Genomic DNA, 24044 nt, shown 5'->3' with positions numbered 1-24044 from the left:
CTTTTTCTTGATGACTCTGGCTAAAGATTTATCAATTTTGTTTATCTTCTCAAAGAACCAGCTTTTAGTTTTATTAATTTTTGCTATTGTTTCCTTTGTTTCTATTTCATTCATTTCTCCTCTGATCTTTAGGATTTCTTTCCTTTTACTAACTATGGGTGTTGTTTGTTCTTCTTTCTCTAGTTCCCATAGGTGTAAGGTTAAATTGTTGATATGAGATTTTTCATGTTTCTTGAGGTAGAATTTTACTGCTATAAACTCCCTCTTAGAACTGCTTTTATTGCATCCCATAGGTTTTGGATCATCATGTTTTCATTTTCTTTTGTTTCTAGGTATTTTTTTGATTTCCTCTTTTATTTCTTCATTGATCTCTTGTTATTTAGTAGTGTATTGTTTAGCCTCCATGTGTTTGTGGTTTTTTATGTTTTTTCCCTGTAATTTATTTCTAATCTCACAGCGTCATGGTTGGAAAGGATGCTTGATATGACTTCAATTTTCTTAAATTTACCAAGGCTTGATTTGCGACCCAAGATGTTATCTATCTTGGAGAATGTTCCATGTGCACTTGAGAAGAAAGTGTGATCTTCTGCTTTTGAATGAAATGTCCTATAAATATCAGTTAAATCTATCTGGTCTATTGTGTCATTTAAAGCTTGTGTTTCCTTATTTATTTTCTATCTGGATAATCTGTCCATATGTGTAACTGAGGTGTTAAAGTCCCCCATTTATTACTGTGTTACTTTCTATTTCCTCTTTTACAGCTGTTAGCATTTGCCTTATATATTGAGGTGCTCCTATGTTGGATGCATATACATTTATAATTGTTATATCTTCTTCTTGGATTGATCCCTTGATCATTATGTAGCATCCTTCTTTGTCTCTTGTAGCATTCTTTATTTTAAAGTCTATTTTCTCTGATATGAGTATTGCTACTCCAGCTTTCTTTTGATTTCCATTGGCATGGAATATCTTTTTTCATCCCCTCACTTCCAGTCTATATGTGTCCTTAGGTCTGAAGTGGGTCTCTTGTAGACACCATATATATGGGTCTTGTTTTTGTATCCATTCAGCAAGCCTGTGTCTGTTGGTTGGAGCATTTAATTCATTCACATTTAAGGTAATTATCGATATGTATGCTCCTATTACAATTTTCTTAATTGTTTTGGGTTTGTTTTTGTAGGTCCTTTTCTTCTCTTGTGTTTCTCAGTTAGAGAAGTTCCTTTTGCATTTGTTGTAGAGCTGGTTTGGTGGTGCGGAATTCTCTTAGCTTTTGCTTGTCTGTAAAGCTTTTGATTTCTCCGTCAAATCTGAATGAGATCCTTGCCAGGTAGAGTAATCTTGGTTGTAGGTTCTTCCCTTTCATCACTTTCAATATATCATGCCACTCTTTTCTGGCTTACAGAGTTTCTGTTGAAAAACCAGCTGTTAACCTTATGGGAGTTCCCTTGTATGTTATTTGTCATTTTTCCCCTGTTGCTTTTAATAATCTTCTTTGTCTTTAATTTTTGTCAGTTTGATTAATATGTGTCTTGGTGTGTTTTTCCTAGGGTTTATCATGTATAGGACTCTCTGCTTTTCCTGGACTTGGGTGGCTATCTCCCTTCCCATGTTAGGGAACTGTTCATCTATAATCTCTTCAAATATTTTCTCTTGTCCTTTCTCTCTCTCTTCTCCTTCTGGGATCGCTATAATGCAAATATTGGTGCTTTGAATGTTTTCTCAGAGGTCTCTTAGGCTGTCTTCATTTCTTTTCATTCTTTTTTCTTTATTCTGTTCCATGGCAGTGAATTCCACCATTCTATCTTCCAGGTCACTTATCCTTTCTTCTGCTTCAGTTATTCTGCTATTGATTCCTTCTAGTGTATTTTTAATTTCAGTTATTGTATTGTTCATGTCTGTTTGTTTGTTCTTTAATTCTTCTAGGTATTTGTTAAACATTTCTTGCATCTTCTTGATCTTTACCTCCATTCTTTTTCTGAGGTCCTGGATCATCTTCACTATCATTATTCTGAATTCTTTTTCTGGAAGTTTGCTATCTCCACTTCATTTAGTTCTTTTTCTGGGATTTTATCTTGTTCCTTCATCTGGGACATAGCCCTCTGCCTTTTCATCTTGTCTATCTTTCTGTGAATGTGTTTTTTTTCCCACAGGCTGCAGGACTGTAGTTCTTCTTGTTTCTGCTGTCTTCCCTCTGGTGGATGAGTCTATCTAAGAGGCTTGTGCAAGCTTCCTTATGGGAGGGACTGGCGGTGGGTAGAGCTGAGTGTTGCTCTGGTGAGCAGAGCTCAGTAAAACTTTAATCCACTTGTCTGCTGGTGGGTGGGACTGAGTTCTCTCCCTGTTGGTTGTTTGGCCTGAGGCAACCCAGCACTAGAGGCTACAGGCTCTTTGGTGGGGCTAATCATGGACTCTGGGAGCGCTCATGCCAAGGAGTACTTCCCAGAATTTATGCTGCCAGAGTCCTTGTCCCCACAGTGAGCCACTGCCACTCCCCACTTCTGCCGGAGACCCTCCAATACTAGCAGGTAAATCTGGTTCAGTCTCCTATGGGGTCACTTCTCCTTCCCCCTGGGTCCTGATGTGCACACTACTTTGTGTGTGTCCCCCAAGAGTGGAGTCTCTGTTTCCCCCAGTCCTGTTGAAGTCCTGCAATCAAATCCTGTCAGCCTTCATAGTCTGATTCTCTGGGATTTTCTCTTCCTGATGCTGGATCCCCAAGTTGGGAAGCCTGACATGGAGCTCAGAACCTTCAGTACAGTGGGTAGACTTCTGTGGTATAATTGTTCTCCAGTTTGTGAGTCACCCACCCAGCAGTTATGGGATTTGATTTTATTGTGATTGCGCCCCTCCTACCATCTCACTGCGGCTTCTCCTTTGTCTTTGGATGTGGGGTATCTTTTCTGGTCAGTTCCAGTGTCTTCCTGTTGATGATTGTTCAGCAGTTAGTTGTGATTCCAGTGCTCTCTCAAGAGGGAGTGAGCACACATCCTCTACTCCGCCATCTTGAACCAATCTCATGTAGACCATTTATAATTCAAGTGATTATTGACATTGCTAGATCAATATCTACCACAAGTTAAACTGCTGTTTGTCACATGTGTTCTTCATTTCTTTTTTTTTTTTTTGCCTTCCCTTCTTTTTCTGTAATCTCTGGTTTTAACCAACCATTTTATATGATTCCATTTTTTCTCCTCCCTTCGTATGTTAGTTATACTTCTTTTTAAAAAAATTTTAGCAGATGTCCTAGAGTTTGCAATATACATTTACAACTAATATAAGTCTACTCCGAAATAACAATATATCACTTCACAGTTACCTTATAACAAAGTATTCCCAGTTCCTCCTCTCATCTCTTATAACATTGCTATCATTCACTTCATGTATTCATATATTATAATCCTTCAGTACATTGTCACTATTATTACTTTGAACACTTATCTATTAGATCCATGAAGGATAAGAAATGATTTTATTTTATGTTCACTTGTTCCTTCTCTGATGCTCATCCTTTCTTTTTGTAGATACAAATTTCTGACTCATACCAGTTTCCTTTTCTCTGAAGAATGCCTTTTTCTCTCCTTCACTTTTGAAGGATAATTTCAGTGGTTACAGAATTCTAGGTTGGTGGGTTTTTCTTTTCAAGTATTTCACTCCTCTCTCCCCTTGTTTGCATGGTTTCTGACAGGAAATCCATTGTAATTCTTATCCTTCTTCTTCCATAGGAAAGTATTTCCATCCCTCTAGCATCTTTTAAGATTTTCTCTTTATATTTGACTTTCTGCAGTTTGAATATGAGATGTGAGACTTCCTTGGTGGTCCAGTGTGTAAGACTCTGCACTCCCAATGCAGGGGGCCCAAGTTCAATCCTTGGTTGGGGAACTAGGTCCCACATGCATGCCTCAACTAAGAGTCTGCATGCCACAACTAAAGATCCTGAATGCCACAACGAAGATCCCACATGCCACCACTAAGATCCAGCACAGTCATAATAAATAAATAAATAAATAAATAAATACATTTTTTTAAAAAAGGAAACCAGGTAGATTTATGAAGTTGTCAAAATAAGTAATTATAATTTTTTTAATGAGATGTACAGGTGTAATTCTTTTGGTACTTAATTCTGTTTGGTGTTCTCTGAGCTTCCTGAATTTGTGGCTTGGTGTCTGTCATTAATTTTGGCAAATTCCCAGCCACTTTTATTTCACATATTTCTTCTACTCATTTATCTCTTTCTTCTCCTTTTGGCATTCCAGTTATGTGTGTGTTATACCTTTTGTTCCAACAGATCAGTGGTTCTCAGAGTATGGTCCCTGGACCAGTAATATCAATATCACTGTTAGAAATGCAGTTGTCAGGCCCCACTCCAATCCAGATCCTTTTATTTAGAAACTCTGGGATGGGAGGAATGTGTGTTTGATTAAGCCCTCTAAGTGACTCTTTTGCATGCCAAGTTTGAGAACCATTGCACTAAAGCAAGAAAATGATCATCAGGACATCTGAAAGGGGTGATACAGAGGAAAGGGAAGTACAACAGCTGGAAACATTTAGTGTGTCTTAGAATTTTGCCCTTAATATTCTGGTTTACATATCATTGGTACACTTATTGGAGAGTTTCACAGCTTAAAGGAGACCTAAAGGAAAATGTGAGACTAACTCCAAATGAACTGCCAGCCTCCTTTCCTCCTTCAACTCAGCTCCCAGCTAGTGGCTCCCAAATCAGGCTGCATCTCACCCTGAGAGCTCATTTAAAAGGAACTCTAGGCCTACTGAACCAGAATCTCCCAGGTTTGAAGCCCATGAAACTATACTAATAACACGACTCCCTGAGTTTTCTCACTCAGCTAGCCCATGACGTGGCAATAGAGGACCACTGCTAGAGCCCTATAACTGAACCTATTGGTTGCTTTTCATGAAAGCTCTGCCTTCATCCAAAAAATAACCCTGATGTGTCTTGGGCCATATTTAAACAGCCTCTGCCTCACCTTCTCTCCTTCCCTCTATCTCTCCTTTCTTCAGGTTGACCTGAAGTCTTCCACACCCTCAGAGATGGCTCCAGAGCTCCAGACCTGAGTGTTGGGCCTCATGTGACACCCCCACTCTCCTTTGGTGCCATCACACACAGGGCATAGTGCTCTCAGTACATAGGCTGACTGTCCTCACTGTCCCCACTCCCACCAGGATGTAATTCTTCCTGTTCCTTCTACCCCATCCAACCCCACTGAGCCTGGCCCATGGAAATATGGTGCCACTCATCAGTTCTAATTAATTAGCTTAGTACCTCAAGTCCCTGTAGGACCTGATCCAACCCTACTACCTAGGGACCCTGCTGGTCTACATGTTTTACTGGCTCTATGTCTTAAGACTGTTACCTGGTTCCATGCCTCAGCCCACAGGCTGGTACCTTGCTCTCTTTAGAGAGGCTGCAGGTGAGGGCTATCCTCCTGCCTATCTCTAGAGTGTTCCAAACATCAGCCATTCCAGATTCCCTAGAACTTCCCATCTGTTGGGACCCTGTCACTCACTGGGTGCCAGTGGGCTCTGGAATCATGCTGGGAGTTCTGTGCCCCTTGGACATGGGCTCATCCAGACAGCTCCATGTGTTAGTGTGAGAGGAGGAACTGGACTCTGGAATCTGGCCTGTTCCTGTAGATGGACTCATTCTAGATCCCAAGACTTCTCTGATCCCTCCCTCCTGCCAGAGCTCTGACTAGGGTGAGGCAAGGAAGGCACCTAGGAAGCACTCACTCCCAGAGTAAGGCAAGTGCAGGGTGGGCACCTGAGAGTAAGTGTCTTCTTACATTGTGCACCCTAGACTCCTCACTCACTCTGGTCCCAGCCCTGCCTCCCCCAGGTTGCCATGACTGTGCCAGGCAGGCTCCTATGGAAGACTAAAAATAAAATACTATCAATCCCAAAGCCCCCAAGGAGACACTCAGCCAGTATTTATTATACATCCCTAGGTTACAAACACAAAGAAAGCAGAGCCCCTGCCTATAAGGAATTCACAGCATGGTGGGGAAGGAAAACAGGTAAACAAGAAATGAGAACACAAAGTTGGCTGGCACAGGTGCTCAACAGAGGTATATGTGGAAGGGCAGAGGAGCCTGGGATGAATTACAATGACAGACAGAGGAGAAGGCTTCAAGAAGAAGGCAATAGTTTTTTATGAGCTTGGAAAATGTACAGGCTCATCTAAGGGGAGAAAGTGGGAAGCTGACAGCAGGTTAAAACAGCATGAGTCAAGATGTGGTGTGTTCTGAGACTAGCAGGTGGTCAGCATCATTAGAGGGTTAGAGACTTGGAAATAATGATAGGAGATGAGGTGGGAGAGGAAGAGGGCCAGATTGTAGAGAGCCTTGAAGGGCCTGTTAAGGAGTGCTGAGCCTCCATCTATGGAACATGGGGCTCTTGGAAGATTTTGAGTCAGGGGAGGAAAGTAACTGGATTTCAGCATCACAAATAAAGGCTTTTTATTTATTAAAGAGGCTGAGGGCAGTGAACAAGATCATCAGGACGGGAACCAGTTGGGAGACTGTTAAGGACAACTGCCAAGTAGTCCATTACTGGATGATTTTCTACATCAGGGCATCAAATACTTGAGGGTCTGTGGACTGGAGGCATGGGCAGCACCAGGGAGCCAGTCTTAATAGGCACCCATCAATTCCCAAGCATCTGCCAAAGCAGTGACCTCTGCAGAAAGAGAACTTAGTGCCAGGCCCAGGTGTTCTGGGGGACAGCAGCTTCCAGAGCGACCTGTTAGAGATGCAGGCAAGACTGGCTTAATGGATTTTGTAGCTGTCCCCAAGAGGCACTCAAGCTGCTGCTGCTTTGACAAACCTCCCTGAGGAAGAAAATCTCCTCTCTCCAGCCCAGGAAGCAAAGCACCTACCTGTTGTAAAGTTCTTCAGGTTTGGGATTAAACAATTCATTCTGTCAGAAGCTTTAAAGAAGAATGCCCAGATAACTTCCAAGCTACCTTCCTGCCCTGTCAGTCTGTGGTTTGACGATTCCATGACTATCAGATGCAAAAGCTGAAGACTTTGGTTCTTGTAGCATTCTTTGCTGAAATGATTCTGTGTCTGTAATAGATGTACTCGTATCGATGGTTCCCTTCTCTCCATCCACCCTGGGAACACCCAAGCCCAGACACTGGCTTCTCTGAACTGATCATTGCTAAAACCTTCTGTGTGGTCTTCTTGCTTTCAGTTTTGCCTCCACTTCTTATTCCATTTTCCATGAAGAAGCCAGAAGAGAATTTCTAAAGCACGTCAATCTGCTCAAGGCATGTCCCTGCATAAAATCCTTCCTGTTGCCTTCCTATTGCCTTCGGTGATGCTTTTTTAAATTTTTGGCTGCACCTCGGGGCATGCAGGATCTTAGTTCCCCAACCAGGGACCAAACCCGTGCCCCCTGCAATGGAAGCACAGAGTCTTAACCACTGGACTGCCAAGGAAGTGCCCTTCAGTGATACTTTTAAGGGGCTCACTGAACCCTTCATGTTGCTACCCCACGACCTCTCCCATTCTCACCAGCTGAGCAATGAGAAATCTCTTCCAGTTCTCCAAACCCCTTGAATCTCTGCACAGACCACAGAACCTCTGAGCCTCTGCACAGACCATTCTTGTTGCCTAGAGCAGCGCTGGCCAGTAGAAAAATGCCAGAAGAGCTCAAGCCACTTATGCCATCTTAAATTTTCTAGTAGCCACATTGAAATAAAAGTAGAAAGAAACAGGTGATCTTATCATTAATAATATATTTTGTTTAATTCAGTCCATGCAAAATGTTATCATTTAACATGTAATTAGGATAATTTACATTCTTTTTCATACTAAGTCTTCAAAACCTGGTGTGTGTTTTACACCTACAGCACATGCCAGTTTTAACTCGTCACTTTTTTCAAGTGCTCAACAGCTACATAAGGCTAGTGGCTACCATACTGTACAGCACCGTCCAGAGCATTCTGCTTCTGCTCCACCAGGACCCTGTGCCCACTATTCAGGTCTCAGCAGGAAGGACACTGCCTCTAGTTGCATCCAGGTGCCCTTCTCTGTGCTCCCACAGTCCCTAATAACCCCTGTGGTAACTCACACAGAAGTGCTAAAGCCTGTGTTCTAATCTGAACCCAAAACCATAGGCTCCATGAGGACAAGGACCACGTATTTTCTGGTTTATCATTGAACTCCAACGCTGAGCCCAGCAGCAAACGTATATTGTATGTACAAATCATTATCTGTTGAAGGAAGTAGAATAATCTCATGTGTCCTCACTCATTACTGGGTGATACTAAGATGCTTTAAGATTTCTTTTAAAGATTCCCTACCAGCCACATAGCACAGGGAGTTCAGCTAGATGCTTTGTGACCACCTAGAGGGGTGGGATAAGGAGGGTGGGAGGGACACGCAAGAGGAAGGGGATATGGGGATATAAGTATATGTATAGCTGATTCACTTTGTTATAAAGCAGAAACTAACACACCATTGTAAAGCAATTATACTCCAATAAAGATGTTTAAATAAATAAATAAATAAAATAAGGATTCCCTTTTGCCTCACCCTCCCTTTCTACACCATCTGCATGTACACAAACACACAAACACTCATCACACATTCTCACAAACCTTCACACTTACAAACACTCTTGCACTGAAATACACATACACTCACATACTCCCATACACTCACACACATGCACGCATGCCATATGTTCTCAGACTCTCTCACACAAACTCACATTCACACACACATCCACACGCTCACATTCATACACTCGCCTACAATGCATACTTACACTCATACATACTTACACCCACACATATTGCAGAGGTTAGTGGGAGGACCAGAGAGGTGTTTTACTTGCTCCAGGTCACACAGCACAACTGGGACAGGCATGGAACCATATCCCAAGGTGACCATCTCCATTCGGGCAACCATGCTGCTTCTCTCTGGACAAGCAGGGTCACAAGCATCACAAGTGTATCGGGGTGCATCAATAATGATTCCCGTTTGCTGCCAGCCAGCGAACTAATGCCAGAACCAATCATCAATTAGGTACATTCTTGGACTTTTATTCGTTAGGACAGATCTCCCTGGATGCACTGCCTCTGAGAGAAACGCTACTGATTCCCAGAGCAAGCAGAGCTTTGCTGACACAACACTGGGCAGTCAGGGAATTAGGGTGGACTTGCCAAGACCTGGCATCTTATCATCCTAGCAGAGCAAGGGGCTGGACATCTCAACAGAAAATCAGATCACTCCCATTCTCCTAGAAGAAAAGCAGGACTTGTAGCCAGGGTGAGGGGAGTTATAGGTGATGTCTTAGAAAAGGAGTCTTAAAACTGGGGCACACAGTTGTGCTGTGTGACCTAAAGCAAATAAAAGACCTCTCTGGGCCTAGTACCAACCTCTGTACTGTGTGTGAGTTAGGTGTGTGCAGATGTGTGTGGGTATATAAGGCAGTGTGTGAGTGACCATGAATGTGTATGGATGTTTCCGTGTGCGTGAGTCTGTGAGTCTATATGTGTACAAGTGCAAGAGTGTGTATAAGTGTGAAGGTGTGTGAAAGTGTGTTTGGGAGTATACAAAGGGTGTGTGTGTGTGTGTGTGTGTTTGTGGATGGTGGAGAAGAACATTCCATACGTGAGGACTTTCCAAGGGGTCCACAGATGTGGCTAATTCTATCCATTTCAGGTACTCAAATTCTACATACACTACTCCCTGGTGTCACGTGGGTTCCCTTTTTTCACTCCCCCCCTTTTTAATCACCCTTCTCCAACTTTACAAAAGAAAGGTGTTTCCTTCACCCATTCCCAGGCCTATTATGGTGTACTCTCCAGGATGTAAAATCCTTCAGGGCACCAAACAAAAAGGAAAATTAAAAATATTATTTTGGGGTGGGTCTCCTTATTGATGAATTAAGGCACAATAACCCCTTTTTAAGATTTCCATTACTTCCCTGTTTCATCCATTCTTTAGGTAAGAGAAAGCCACATCCTAGGCAATGGACCCTTGTAGAATCGGCCTTTAATCAGATGTATTATGGAGTATGGGCGGTGGGTGTGTTGGCATTTTGGGGTAAGGACAGCAGCTCTGCACTCCTCAAGTCTTGTCAAAGAATGCATTGCTTTTGACGGGGTCTGGGGAGAATGAAGAAAAGACAACATTGTAAGGAATAATGAAGACTAAAAATGGCTTTCCTTCTCCTCCATATCAAAGATGAGCAATTCTTTTCAACTCTTCTCAATATTCAATCCTAGGATAAGCCAAAACCCGAACAGCAAAAAACAACAAAACCTTTGAACAGCCACACCAGCAGAGGTTTGTAACACTGATTCTTTTAAACACAACTGAGACGTTTTCAGGGGCTACTAAAGTTGCTAAGTTGTACTGGATATAACCCACAGATAAAAGTTTTATGTGATTTCTTTTGAATGCAGTGTGCATTATTCAGTAGGTTGTTAAAATCTATTTTATCAAGTAATATAGTGAGATATGTATTCCAATTACAATCAATCCTGAGACTACTTCATCTTATAAAATGTTTAAATATTTTCCCTCCTACACCTCCTATTAATCAAGAAAGAAAATTAAATGCTAGTTGCTGGACAAACTCATTTTAAGCAATGTATACCTTTCTCCCTCATTAAAGTGTTAGAGAATTTATCTCAATGTTTAATGAAATTAAAGGAGTTACTTCTGTGTTTTCACACAAGATTCTTTTTTTTTTTTTTTAATTTTTTTTGCGTTACGCGGGTCTCTCACTGTTGTGGCCTCTCCCGTTGCGGAGCACAGGCTCTGGATGCGCAGGCTCAGTGGCCACGGCTCACGGACCCAGCAGCTCCGGGACATGTGGGATCCTCCCGGATCGGGGCCCGAACCCATGTCCCCTGCATCAGCAGGCGGACTCTCAACCACTGCGCCACCAGGGAAGCCCCAAGATTCTTATTTAATTTTTCCCAAAAGCTAATTCCAAAGTTCAGTAAATACACATTTACTCAAAAAATGCCACACCTTTTATCATGCTTTTTGTTTCATAAATAACTTCACTTGGGGCATATAACATTGAATTATGACAAACTGATGAAAAACAGCATATAGATTTATTCCTGTTTCCACAATTTTTCATGAAATAGATTAATTATATTATATTCTTCATGATCTCCATCTTGCTTTTAGTAACATTTTTTTACAAGATTAAAAGTAATCCTTCATACGGTGGGTTTCATAATATTCCCCAAAATGTATTGTAATGTTGATTTGAATTAAAAATTTGTCACACTTTTTCTTAGAGAAAGTCTGCTTTGCAGACTGGCTTGACAAGAAAAACAGGCTTTGCTAAATAGATTATGCATTTTCCATAAACTGAAAGGACTAAATCTGAGCTCTAAGGTTTTAACCAAAAGGTAAAGCATGCAGTAAAATAAAAGCATTTTATTTCTTAACAATGCTTTGGGAAAAGTGGATTAAAATTAACAATGTTTTAATTTTCCAATCTTTTTTAAATAAATTGAACAAGAAAAGGTGAAAAAAATAACAGATGTAATTAATAGTCATTGAATAAATTTTAGAAAATCTTTTGGATATTCCCAGAAATTGAGAAAGTGAATGGTTCTAATTATGGATAACAAATCCCTTAGAAAGCTTTTTCTCTTTCAACAAAATTGAAGAAGAAAATAATTTTTGACGATAGGTCACTGTGTGATTTGGGGCGTTTAACCCAAAATGATTTCAAATAATTAATGAAGTTATCAAAATAGAACATCTCCTGTTCCTATCAACTTATTCATGTTAGCAAGATTTGCCAGTGTTCACATCTATAAAAAACAAAACAAATAGTTTTCAAAAAAGAATAGAATTGACGAAGAACCCTTTGTCACTCTAGCAATAAGTAATATTTGTTATCCAATTGGGAAAATCCCATTAACCTCATTAAGAAATGTACTCACAATAAATTTTTACTATTTAACTTAGTACTGACAAAATCTATGCTATATTTATTTTGTTTTGATTATTTGTACACTGATAATAATTATAATGATCACCCATTAAAGAAGTAATTTTAACATTTAGAACTTTATGAAAATATTTGAATATTAAAAACCTTTATTATATATAACAATGTGTGTACACTTAACACTACTAAAAACAGTTAAGATGATAAATTTCATGGGTTTTTTTGAATTCTATTTTATTTATTTTTTTATACAGCAGGTTTTTATTAGTCATCCATTTTATACACATCAGTGTATACATATCAATCTCAATCTCCCAATTCATCACATCACCACCCTCACCTGCCACTGCTTTCCCCACTTGGTGTCCATACGTTTGTTCTCTACATCTGTATCTCCATTTCCATCCTGCAAACCGGTTCATCTATACCATTTTTCTAGGTTCCACATATATGTGTCAATATACAATATTTGTTTTTCTCTTTCTGACTTACTTCACTCTGTATGACGGTCTCTGGATTCATCCACGTCTCAACAAATGACCCAATTTCGTTCCGTTTTATGGCTGAGTAATATTTCATTGTATATATGTACCACAACTTCTTTCTCCATTCATCTGTGGATGGGCATTTAGGTTGTTTCCATGACCTGGCTATTGTAAATAGTGCTGCAATGAATATTGGGGTGCATGTGTCTTTTTGAATCCTGGTTTTCTCTGGGTATATGCCAAGTAGTGGGATTGCTGAGTCATATGGTAATTCTATTTTTAGTTTTTTAAGGAACCTCCATACTGTTCTCCATAGTGGCTGTATCAATTCACATTCCCACCAATAGTGCAAGAGGGTTCCCTATTCTCCACACTCTTTCCAGCATTTGTTGTTTGTAGATTTTCTCATGATGTCTATTCTAACTGGTGTGAGGTGATACTTCATTGTAGCTTTCATTTGCATTTCTCTAAAAATTAGAGGTGTTGAGCAGCTTTTCATGTGCTTATTGGCCACCTGTATGTCTTCTTTGGAGAAATGTCTATTTAGGTCTTCTGCACATTTTTGGATTGGGTTGTTTGCTTTTTTAATATTGAGCTGCATGAACTGTTTATATATTTTGGAGATTAATCTTTTGTCCATTGATTCATTTGCAAATATTTCCTCCCATTCTGAGGGTTGTCTGTTTGTCATGTTTGTAGTTTCCTTTGCTTTGCAAAAGCTTTTAAGTTTCATTAGCTCCCATTTGTTTATTTTTGTTTTTATTTCCATTACTCTAGGAGGTGGATCAAAAAAGATCTTACTGTGATTTATGTCAAAGAGTGTTCTGCCTATGTTTTCCTCTAAGAGTTTTATAGTGTCTGGTCTTCCATTTAGGTCTCGAATCCGTTTTTTTTTTGTTTTTTTTTTTTTTGTTTTTTTGCTGTATGCAGGCCTCTCACTGTTGTGGCCTCTCCCATTGCGGAGCACAGGCTCTGGACGCACAGGCTCAGCAGCCATGGCTCACGGGCCCAGCCGCTCCACAGCATGTGGGATCCTCCCAGACCGGGGAACAAACCCGTGTCCCCTGCATCAGCAGGTGGACTCTCAACCACTGCACCACCAGGGAAGCCCCTCGAATCTGTTTTGAGTTTATTTCTGTGTATGGTGTTAGGGAGTGTTCTAATTTCATTCTTTTACATGTAGCTGTCCAGTTTGCCCAGCACCACTTATTGAAGAGACTGTCTTTTCTGCATTGTGTATACTTGCCTCCTTTGTCATAGATTAGTTGACCATAGGTGCATGGGTTTATCTCTGGGCTTTCTTTCCTGTTCCATTGATCTAAATTTCTGTTTGTGTGCCATTACCATATTTTCTTGATTACTGCAGCTTTGTAGTATAGTCTGAAGTCTGGGAACCTGATTCCTCCAGCTACGTTTTATTCCCTTAAGACCGCTTTGGCTATTCAGGGTCTTTTGTGTTTCCATACAAATTTTAAGATTTTTTTGTTCTAATTCTGTAAAAAATGCCATTGGTAATTTGATAGGGATTGCATTGAATCTGTAGATTGCTTTGGGTAGTATAGTCATTTTCACAATATTGATTCTTCCAATCCAAGAACATGGTATATCTCTCCATCTCTTTGTACCGTCTTTAATTTCTTTCATCAGTGTCTTACAGTTTTCTGCATACAGGTCTCTTGTCTGTCTAGGTAGGTTTATTCCTAGGTATTTTATTCTTTTTGTTGCAATGGTAAATGGGAGTGTTTCCTTAATTTCTCTCTCAGATATTTCATCATTAGTGTATAGGAATGCAAGAGATTTCTGCGCATTAATTTTGTATCCTGCAAATTTACCAAATTCATTGATTAGCTCTAGTAGTTTTCTGGTGGCATCTTTAGGTTTCTCTGTGTATAATATCATGTCACCCAAAAACAGTGACAGTTTTACTTCTTCTTTTCCAATTTGTATTCCTTTTATTTCTTTTCTCTGATTGCCGTAGCTAGGACTTCCAAAACTATGTTGAATAATAGTGGTGAGAATCGACATCCTTGTCTTGTTCCTCATCTTAGAGAAAATGATTTCAGTTTTTCAGCATTGAGAATGATGTTTGCTGTTGGTTTGCCATATATTGCCTTTATTATGTTGAGGTAGGTTCCCTCTATGCCCACTTTCTGGAGAGTTTTTTATCATAAATGGGTGTTGAATTTTGTCAAAAGCTTTTTCTGCATCTATTGAGATGATCATATGGTTTTTATTCTTCAATTTGTTAATATGGTGTATCACGTTGATTGATTTGCATATATTGAAGAATCCTTACATCCCTGGGATACATCCCACTTGATCATGATGTATGATCCTTTTAATGTGTTGTTGGACTCTGTTTGATAGTATTTTGTTGAGGATTTTTGCATCAATATTCATCAGTGATATTGGTCTGTGATTTTCTTTTTTTGTAGTATCTTTGTCTGGTTTTGGTATCAGGGTGATGGTGACCTCCTAGAATGAGTTTGGGAGTATTCCTTCCTCTGCAATGTTTTGGAAGAGTTTGAGAAGGATGGGCATTATCTCTTCTCTAAATGTTTGATAGAATTCACCTGTGAAGCCATCTGGTCCTGGACTTTTGTTTGTTGGAAGATTTTTAATCACAGTTTCAATTTCATTACTTGTGATTGGTCTGTGCATATTTTCTATTTCTTCCTGGTTCAGTCTTGGAAGGTTATACCTTTCTAAAAATTTGTCCATTTCTCGCAGGTTTTCCATTTTATTGACATAGAGTTGCTTGTAGTAGTCTCTTAGCATGCTTTGTATTTCTGCAGTGCTTGTTGTAACTTCTCCTTTTTCATTTCTATTCTTATTGATTTGAGTCCTCTCCCTCTTTTTCTTGATGAGTCTGGCTAATGGTGTATCAATTTTGTTTATCTTCTTAAAGAACCAGCTTTAATTTTATTAATCTTTGCTATTGTTTTCTTTGTTTCCTTTCATTTATATCTGCTCACATCTTTATGATTTCTTTCCTTCTGCTAATTTTGGGTTTTGTTTGTTCTTCTTTCTCTTGTTCCTTTAGTTGTAAGGTTAGATTGTTTATTTGAGATTTTTCTTATTTCTTGAGGTAGGCTCGTATAGCCATAAACCTCCCTCTTATAACTGCTTTTGCTGCATCCCATAGGTTTTGATTTAACGTGTTTTCATTGTCATTTGTCTCTATGTATTTTTTGATTTCCTCTTTGATGTCTTCAGTGATCTCTTGGTTATTTACTAATGTATTGTTTAGCTTCCATGTATTTGTGTTTTTTATGTTTATTTTCTAATCTCATAGCATTCATAGTGGTCTCATAGTGTTCATAGTGGTCAGAAAAGATGCTTGATATGCTTTCAATTTTCTTAAATTTACTGAGGCTTGATATGGAACTAAGATGGACCTATCCTGGAAAATGTTCCATGCCCACTTGAGAAGAAAGTGTAATCTGCTGTTTTTGGATCAATGTCCTATAAATATCAATTAAATCTATCTGGTCTATTGTGTCCTTTAAGCTTGTGTTTCCTTATTAATTTTCTGTTTGGACGATCTGTCCATTGGTGTAAGTGAGGTGTTAAAATCCCCCACTATTATTGTGTTACTGTCAATTTCCTCTTTTATTTGCCTTATGTATTGAGGTGCTCCTATGTTGGGTGCATATATATTCATGATCGTTATTTCTTCTTCTTGGATTGATCTCTTGATCATTATGTAGTGTCCTTCCTTGTGTCTTGTAACATTCTTTATTTTAAAGTCTATTTTATCTGATATGACTATTGCTACTCCAGATTTCTTTTGATTTCCATTTGCATGGAATATCTTTTTCCATCCCCTCACTTTCAGTCTGTGTGTGTCCCTAGGTTTGAAGTGGGTCTCTTGTAGACAGCATATATATGAGTCTTGTTTTTGTATCCATTCAGCAAGCTTGTGTCTTTTGGTTGGAGCATCTAATCTATGCACGTTTAAGGTAATTATCGATATGTATGTTCCTATGACCGTTTTCTTAATTGCTTTGGGTTTGTTTTTGTAGGTCATTTTCTTCTCTTGTGTTTCCCACTTAGAGAAGTTCCTTTAGCATTTGCTGTAGAGATGGTTTGGTGGTGCTGAATTCTCTTAGCTTTTGCTTGTCTGTAAAGCTTTTGATTTCTCCATCACATCTGACTGAGATCCTTGCCAGGTAGAGTAATCTTGGTTGTAGGTTCTTCCCTTTCATCCCTTTAAATATATCATGCCACTCCCTTCTGGCTTGTAGAATTTCTGCTGAGAAATCAACTGTTAACCTTATGGGAGTTCCCTTGTATGTTATTTGTCGTTTTTCCCTTGCTGCTTTCAATAATTTTTCTTTGTCTTTAATTTTTGCCAGTTTGATTACTATGTGTCTTGGTGTGTTTCTGCTTGGCTTTATCCTGTATGGGACTCTCTGAGCTTCCAGGACTTGGGTGGCTATTTCCTTTCCCATGTTAGGGAAGTTTTCAACTATAATCTCTTCAAATATTTTCTCTTGTCCTTTCTCTCTCTCTTCTCTTTCTGCGACCCCTATAATGCAAATGTTGTTGTGTTTAATGTTGTCCCAGAGGTCACTTAGGCTGTCTTCATTTCCTTTCATTCTTTTTTCTTTATTCTGTTCTACAGCAGTGAATTCCACCATTCTGTCTTCCAGGTCACTTATCCGTTCTTCTGCCTCAGTTATTCTGCTATTGATTCCTTCTAGTGTAGTTTTCGTTTCAGTTATTGTATTGTTCATCTCTGTTTGTTCTTTAATTCTTCTTGGTCTTTGTTAAACATTTCTTACATCTTCTTGATCTTTGCCTCCATTCTTTTTCCGAGGTCCTGGATCATCTTCACTAACATTATTCTGAATTATTTTTCTGGAAGTTTGCTATCTCCACTGCATTTAGTTGTTTTTCTGGGGTTTTATCTTTTTCCTTCATCTGGTACATAACCCTCTGCCTTTTCATCTTCTCTATCTTTCTGTGAATGTGGCTTTTGTTCCACAAGGTGCAGGATTGTAGTTCTTGCTTCTGCTGTCTGCCCTGTGACGGATGTGGCTATCTAAGACGCTTGTGTAAGTTTCCTTATGGGAGGGACTAGTGGTGGGTAGAGTTGGCTGTTGCTTTGGTGGCAGAGCTCAGTAAAACTTTAATCCCTTTGTCTGCTGATATGTGGTTGTGGATTCCCTCCCTGTTGGTTGTTTGGCCTGAGGCGACCCAACACTGGAGCCTACCCAGACTCTTTGGTGGGGCTAGTACTGACTCTGGGATGGCTCACATTAGGAGTACTTCCCAGGAGTTCTGCTGCCAGTGTCCTTGTCCTCATGGTGAGACACAGCCACCCCCCACTTCTGCAGGAGACCCTCCAACACTAGTAGGTAGGTCTGGTTCAGTCTCCTATGGTCTCACTGCTCCTTCCCTTGGGTCCCGATGTGCACACTACTTTGTGTGTGCCCTTCAAGAGTGGAGTCTCTGTTCCCTCAGTCCTGTCAAAGTCCTGCAATCAAATTCCGCTAGGCTTCTAAGTCTGATTCTCTAGGAATTCCTCCTCCCATTGCCGGACCCCCATGTTGGGAAGCCTGACATGGGGCTCAGAACCTTCACTCCAGTGTGTGGACTTTTGTAGTATAAATGTTCTCCAGTTTGTGAGTCACCCACCCAGCAGTTATGGGATTTGATTTTATTGCGATTGTGCCCCTCCTACCATCTCATTTTGGCTTCTCCTTTGTCTCTGGATGTGGGGTATCTTTTTTGGTGAGTTCCAGTGTCTTCCTGTCAATGATTGTTTAGCAGTTAGTTGTGATTCTGGTGTTCTCCCAGAGGGAGGGAGTGAGAGCACGTCCTTCTCTTGTTTTCTCTTTCTGAATGAAGCAGATTGGTCTGAAACATATTTTCATGTCACTGGATGTTGCCAGGTAACTTTGGGTTTGCTGTAGAGATAGCACCCAGTTGAGTTGCCAGATTCCTCCAAACCTCATTTCAAGAAAGTTTAGTTATTGGTGAAGGACTTCCTGTGTGCTTCCATATGCCAGAGCAGAGCAAGTCTGATCTTATGTGCTTTTTTAACCAGAATTTAAAATAATTTTTTTAAATTTCTGATACATACATTTTACATAATACATAATATTATTCAGATTCATAATAATTCATAATAATTCATAATAATTCGTAATATTATTCATACATAATATTATTTCAGAAATGCATATTCAGTGGTCAATAAAGGATTATCAAACATAAAAATATACTACATTAGAATAAATTTCTGTGAGAAACAAAATAGAAAGACAAGTTTAAGAAAAAGAATGAAATAAAAGGTCTCAGTGTTAAAGAAACAGTTTGCTCACAGGCTTTTCAAATGGACGATGGTGGATATCAAGTCACTATGGTATTTAGATTCCACTGAATACATTTAATGAGTGATTATAGTTTCTTTTTTTTTTTTTTTTTTTTTTTGCTGTACGCGGGTCTCTCACTGTTGTGGCCTCTCCCATTGTGGAGCACAGGCTCCGGATGCGCAGGCTCAGCGGCCATGGCTCACGGGCCCAGCCGCTCCGCGGCATGTGGGATCTTCCCGAACCGGGGCATGAACCCATGTCCCCTGCATTGGCAGGCGGACCCTCAACCACTGCGCCACCAGGGAAGCCCTATAGTTTCTTTTTAAAGAGTTTCATAGTTTCATATCCTCTGGAATGATTTCAATGTATGTAGAAAAATTGTAAAGAATTACTTAAGGATGTTTGAAGTGCTACATAGATTTTAGGATACATTGGAAGGCACATGAGCAAAATGGAAGGGCACTGTCTTTGAGCCTGGAGGTGAGGAGGGGTCCTGGCAGCAGAGGCCAGTTCCAGGCTTCCTGCAGAGTTGTGATTTCCTAACTTTTTCTTCTACCTGATCCCTTAAGGGCCATTCTTTCTCCTAGAGAAAGCAGTGACCCTGTGGACCAGAGCTATAGAAGGCTTGGGACCCTCTGCATCTCTGTCCACTCAATGTTACAACAGCCTTTCTTTTCAACAGGAAACCCAGTTTGGCCACGTTTTTAATGCATAGTCTGGTTCATTCGTTTAGGAAGGAGAGAATGTGGGGAAACTTTATTTATTGAACATCTGCTATGTGTCAGATACTGTGCAGGATGCTTTACATACATAATCTCATTTATTAATAAAAACAATTAAGGTTATGATATATAATTATTGTTACTATGCTGAATACTTACTATGTACTAGATACTAAGCTATAACTTTATATGAATGATGGTAATCAGTCCTTACTATAATCCTATGAGGTAAGAATTATGATCATTCCCATTTTACAGATGAGAAAAATAAGGCTCAAATACATCTTTCAAAGTTAAACAACTAGTAAGTGAGAAAGCCTGATTATGATGCCAAAGTCTACACTTTTGATCTCAATTGTTGTTATGCCTGCTTAAAATGAAGCTCTGAGATGTTAAACAACTTGGGAAGATCGAAATTGGTAAGTCCCAGCTCAGTCTGATTGATTGATTCTTTCCGTATTTTGTTCCAGAAGAGCATCCAAGCAGTTCCTGATAACTATAGATATTCATATTTTCCTAGAATTCTCCAAATACATTATTCACCATCCTTCTATGTCAATTTCATAAAGCAGACAGAATTGACTTTATTATAATAATTCTTTTATTATAATTGATTTTTAAAATTATCATAATTATATAATTACTATCCCTCACTTTTTTTTTTTCAAATGAGAAAACTAAAACGCCCAGAATCGTTCCTGAGACTTGCCCCTCCCCATCAGCATTTTACAGACTCCTGATCAGAGCATGTCTGACAGCTGTGAAAACTAAACCAAGGCAGCTGATGCAACACCGGGGCCCCCAAAACACATAGGGCTCGCACAGCTGAGCCCGGGTAGGAAGCCCTTCACACTCTTCATGCTCTTGGATATCAATGCAAGCGAGGACTTCAAACTGACACGTCCCATCAGGAGGGACCTGTCTGTCCACAGTCTCACTCACAGTTTTAATCGGGGAGCCTTTGGGCTCCGGGCCAGGAGTAGACATGAAGGGCCGGGCCTACAGGTCTTCAGAAAAGAGAGGTGTGTGGGGTTCACTCCTCACTGCCACTCCCTGAATAGGGGTACTTTTTTGTTGCTTCAGAAAGGAAGGATATTCACTGAACTTTGAAAAAGGGCCTTTTTTCACTAATTATGCCCAAGGCAATGGCTTGGGGGGTGGGGGGTGAGAGGGGCATTTAAACTGAATATAACACATGCAAAAATCCAAACAGTGATTTGATCCTGAGGGAGCCTGAGCCGTGGAGGAGCATGCTAACCCCGACATAAAGGAAGCAAGACTAGACTGCTCTGTGGTTTGCCTGCTGATACTCCCAGAATTCTCCTGCCTACCCCATTCCACTGCTCCCAGGAATGGTGCATCACAAGGAGAAATAAATGGTCTCATATTGGTGTTTTTTTTTTTTTTAAGGATTAGAAGAGAAGAAGTAGCTTTTGTTTTCTTTTTTCCCAGTTGACATTCGACCTACAGGCTTAGAAAACAACTTGACTAGCAGTGTGAGTGATTAGATAAGACAACAGCCTGGGGTATTCTCTTATGGAAGGTGGGAAGCCCAGGCTGTCTTTTCTTCTAAAATGTGTGGCAATCATCAGAAAAGAGCAGCTGTCAAACTCGCCTCCTGCCCCACTGGGGCTGCCAGGCTGCTGCAGTCTTTATTTAATTGGTTTATTAATCTTATAACGCAATACAAGCCTCTGTCTCTCTGCTTCCCTAGTTAGCCAAGCCTGGATTTTGTAAATATGTTTAATTAAGCTTGAAAAGCCACAAGCCTTCTCTCCTCTTCGTTACACTCTCCCACCAGGCCAGACCCCATCCAGAGCTGAAATAAATAAATGGCTCTGCTTCCCAGTCCATCTGCCCCCTCTGGGGGGTGGTGATGCGAGGGCAGGACATTCAGAGGAAAGAAATGTCCTTTGCCTCATCAGAGGTTTGCTGCACTCTTTGATGGGAGGGCTGCTGTTTTGTGCAGAAACATAAATTAAGAACTCTAGAGGGAAAGGAGAGAAAAGGACACCATTCAAACTTTTATGTATAAATCGCTCCTTCTTCCAGCCACCCATACTTGTTGGGAAGGAGAGGTAGCTAACAAAGGAGCAGCGCTTCTCTAGGACTCTGTGAATTCCTGAAGACAATTCCCCACCATAGAGAGGAGGGGAAATGTGAGGTCAGGGGGAGAAGATGGGATTGTCCAGAGATGGATTTGGGGGAAAATGTGCATGCTCTACAACTGTTTATTAACAGCTGTGTGCACATCTGTCTCACCCAGTACATTGTGAGTCCTAGCAGGCAAGGACTAGTACCAAACACAGTGCAAGGCACATAGTTTCTGAACTGATTTGATGATTTCTTTCCTTCTGCTAACTTTGGGTTTTGTTTGTTCTTCTTTCTCTAGTTCCTTTAGGTGTAAGGTTAGATTGTTTATTTGAGATTTTTCTTGTTTCTTGAGGTAGGCTTGTAGAGCTATAAAATTCCCTCTTAGAACTGCTTTTGCCACATCCCATAGGTTTTGGATTGTCATGTTTTCATTGTCATTTGTCACAAGGTATTTTTTAATTTCCTCTGATTTCTTCAGTGATCTCTTGGTTATTTAGTAACATATTGTTTAGCATCCATGTGTTTTTTTAAGTGTTTTTTCTCTGTAATTCATTTCTAGTCTCATAGTGTTGTGGTCAGAAAAGATGCTTGATATGATTTCAATTTTCTTAAATTTACTGAGGCTTGATTTGCGACCCAATATTTGATCTATCCTGGAGAATGTTCTGTGCCCACTTGAGAAGAAAGTGTAATCTGTTGTTTTTGGATGGAATGTCCTATAAATATCAATTAAATCTATTTGATCTATTTGTCATTTAAAGCTTCTGTTTACTTATTTATTTTCATTTTGGATGATCTGTCATTGGTGTGAGGTGTTTAAGTCCCCCACTATTTTTGTGCTACTGTTGATTTCCTCTTTTATAGCTGTTAGCAGTTGCCTTATGTTTTGAGGTGCTCCTATGTTGGGTGCATATATATTTATAATTGTTATATCTTCTTCTTGGATTGATCCCTTGATCATTATGTAGTGTCCTTCCTTGTCTCTTGTAACATTCTTTATTTTAAAGTCTATTTTATCTGGTATGACTATTGCTACTCCAGCTTTCTTTTGATTTCCATTTACATGGAATGTTTTTTTCCATCCCCTCACTTTCAGTCTGTATGTGTCCCTAGGTCAGAAGTGGGTCTCTTGTAGACAGCATACATATGGGTCTTGTTTTTGTATTCATTCAGCAAGCCTGTGTCTTTTGGTGGGAGCGTTTAATCCATTCACGTTTAAGGTAATTATCAATATGTATGTTCCTATGACCATTTTCTTAATTGTTTTCGGTTTGTTTTTGTAGGTCATTTTCTTCTCTTGTGTTTCCCACTTAGAGAAGTTCCTTTAGCATTTGCTGTAGAGATGGTTTGGTGGTGCTGAATTCTCTTAGCTTTTGCTTGTCTGTAAAGCTTTTGATTTCTCCATCACATCTGACTGAGATCCTTGCCAGGTAGAGTAATCTTGGTTGTAGGTTCTTCCCTTTCATCACTTTAAGTATATCATGCCACTCCCTGCTGGCTTGTAGAGTTTCTGCTGAGAAATCAACTGTTAACCTTATGGGAGTTCCCTTGTATGTTATTTGTCATTTTTCCCTTGCTGCTTTCAATAATTGTTCTTTGTCTTTACTTTTTGCCAATTTGATTACTATGTGTCTCGACGTGTTTCTGCTTGGCTTTATCCTGTATGGGACTCTCTGTACTTCCTGGACTTGGGTGGCTATTTCCTTTCCCATGTTAGGGAAGTTTTTGACTATAATCTCTTCAAATATTTTCTCTCATCCTTTCTCTCTCTCTTCTCTTTCTGCAACCCCTATAATGCGAATGTTGTTGTGTTTAATGTTGTTCCAGAGGTCTCTTAGGCTGTCTTCATTTCTTTTCATTCTTTTTTTTTTTTTTTTTTTTTTTTTTTTTGTGGTACGTGGGCCTCTCACTGCTGTGGCCTCTCCCATTGCAGAGCACAGGCTCCGGACGCGCAGGCTCAGTGGCCATGGATCACGCGCAGGCTCAGTGGCCGCTCCGTGGCATGTGGGATCTTCCCAGACCAGGGCATGAACCCGTGTCCCCTGTATCCGCAGTCGGACTCTCAACCACTGCGCCACCAGGGAAGCCCCTCATTCTTTTTTCTTTATTCTGTTCTACAGCAGTGAATTCCACCATTCTGTCTTCCAGGTCACTTATCTGTTCTTCTGCCTCAGTTATTCTGCTATTGATTCCTTCTAGTGTAGTTTTCATTTCAGTTATTGTATTGTTCATTTCTGTTTGTTTGTTCTTTAATTCTTCTAGGTTTTTGTTAAACATTTCTTGCATCTTCTCGATCTTTGCCTCCATTCTTTTTCCAGGGTCCTGGATCATCTTCACTATCATTATTCTGAATTCTTTTTCTGGAAGGTTGCCTATCTCTACTTCATTTAGTTGTTTTTCTGGGGTTTTATCTTGTTCTTTCATCTGGTACATAGCCCTCTGCTTTTTCATCTTGTCTACCTTTCTGTGAA

This window comes from Mesoplodon mirus (genome assembly GCF_964341445.2).
Source record: "Mesoplodon mirus genome assembly, chromosome: 3".
In the NCBI taxonomy this organism is placed as follows: Eukaryota; Metazoa; Chordata; class Mammalia; order Artiodactyla; family Ziphiidae; genus Mesoplodon; species Mesoplodon mirus.
Note: the sequence above shows the minus strand (reverse complement) of the source record.